Source organism: Salvelinus namaycush, unplaced genomic scaffold (genome assembly GCF_016432855.1).
Source record: "Salvelinus namaycush isolate Seneca unplaced genomic scaffold, SaNama_1.0 Scaffold1546, whole genome shotgun sequence".
Classification (NCBI taxonomy): Eukaryota; Metazoa; Chordata; class Actinopteri; order Salmoniformes; family Salmonidae; genus Salvelinus; species Salvelinus namaycush.
In genome coordinates this window covers 42501-44780 of record NW_024058282.1, presented here as the reverse complement: position 1 = coordinate 44780, position 2280 = coordinate 42501, and positions in this window count along the sequence as shown.

Below are 2280 nucleotides of genomic sequence, written 5' to 3'. Positions count from 1 at the left end.
CTTAAAAGTCATTTTCATTCGATTTCAATAGCGGCACCTGGTAACCCAAAAAGAGGGCACTCTGTCGTTTTTCCTGAATAATTCAACATAGAATATTTTCGGACTTTTTTTGAAAAGCTCCATAAATCCCTTAGGCCGGTGCCTACTGACTTGGACCCCTACTATGGTGCTCCCATATCGGGCATGGGCGTGGGCAGGCCCTTAAAAGTCATTTTCATTCGATTTCAATAGCGGCACCTGGTAACCCAAAAAGAGGGCACTCTGTCGTTTTTCCTGAATAGTTCAACATAGAATATTTTCGGACTTTTTTTGAAAAGCTCCATAAATCCCTTAGGCCGGTGCCTACTGACTTGGACCCCTACTATGGTGCTCCCATATCGGGCATGGGTGTGGGCAGGCCCTTAAAAGTCATTTTCATTCGATTTCAATAGCGGCACCTGGTAACCCAAAAAGAGGGCACTCTGTCGTTTTTCCTGAATAGTTCAACATAGAATATTTTCGGACTAATTTTGAAAAGCTCCATAAATCCCTTAGGCCGGTGCCTACTGACTTGGACCCCTACTATGGTGCTCCCATATCGGGCATGGGTGTGGGCAGGCCCTTAAAAGTCGTTTTCATTCGATTTCAATAGCGGCACCTGGTAACCCAAAAAGAGGGCACTCTGTCGTTTTTCCTGAATAATTCAACATAGAATATTTTCGGACTTTTTTTGAAAAGCTCCATAAATCCCTTAGGCCGGTGGCCACTGACTTGTGCCCGTAGTATGGTGCTCCCATATCGGGCATGGGTGTGGGCAGGCCCTTAAAAGTCATTTTCATTCGATTTCTGTAGCAGCACCTGGTAACCCAAACTAACATAAGGTGGTGTCAGTAGTGAGGATGCGGACAGACCTTTTATATAAAAGCTCCATAAATCCCTTAGGCCGGTGCCTACTGACTTGTGCCCGTAGTATGGTGCTCCCATAGCGGGCATGGGTGTCTGCAGGTCATTTAAATTCGTTTTCATTCGATTTAAATAGGGGCACCTGGTAACCCAAAAAGTGGGCACTCTGTCGTTTTTCCTGAGTAGTTCAACATAGAAAGTATTCAGACCTTATTTTTGAAAAGCTCCATAAATCCCTTAGGCCGGTGCCCACTGACTTGTGCCCATAGTATGGTGCTCCCATAGCGGGCATGGGTGTCTGCAGGTCATTTAAATTCATTTTCATTCGATTAGAATAGGAGCACCTGGTAACCCAAAAATAATACCAGGTGCACGGAGGGGAGGATGAGTACAGACATTTTATATAAAAGCTCCATAAATCCCTTAGGCCGGTGCCCACTGACTTGTGCCCATAGTATGGTGCTCCCATAGCGGGCATGGGTGTCTGCAGGTCATTTAAATTCATTTTCATTCGATTAGAATAGGAGCACCTGGTAACCCAAAAGAGGGCACTCTGTCGTTTTTCCTGAGTAGTTCAACATAGAAAGTATTCAGACCTTATTTTTGAAAAGCTCCATAAATCCCTCAGGCCGGCCCCCACTGACTTGTGCCCATAGTATGGTGCTCCCATAGCGGGCATGGGTGTCTGCAGGCCATTTAAAATCATTTTCATTCGATTTCAATAGCAGCACCTGGTAACCCAAAAATAATACCAGGTGCACTCATTCGATTTCAATAGGAGCACCTGGTAACCCAAAAATAATACCAGGTGCACAGAAGGGAGGATGAGTACAGACATTTTTTAAAAGCTTCATAAATCACTCAGGCCGGCCCCAACTGACTTGGGTCCGTAGTATGGTTGTTCCATATAGGGTATTGAGGTATGTAGCCTATCTAAAATCATTTAAAACCATTATAAAAATATGCACCTGGTAACCCAAAAATAATACCAGGTGCACGGCAGTGGCACTCTGTCACTTTTTCGACCAATTCCCGAAATCTTGAAATAATGATAAAACATAATTCCCGATGGGCTAGATGCCCCAAATTTTGGCTCATACCCTCTCTCGTGATGGTCAACAGTTATCCACTGTAAAAAAAATTTCGGAACCATAGGAATCTATTGTACAGGCAAGTGATTTTTTTCCCCAAAACATTAAAACACGATTTTCTATTAAAATGTTTTATAGAAAAACGGTTATAATTAGATGAAAATGTTCGTCTATTTGTACCCTTTCGTGCAAAAAAAACCTCAACCAGATTGGAGTTGTATTTTTTGTGTTATTAACGTTTTAACGGTTTTAGTGTCCACAAACTTTTGGCAAAAAATCGGAGCACATTGAAATCTATCGATTGACA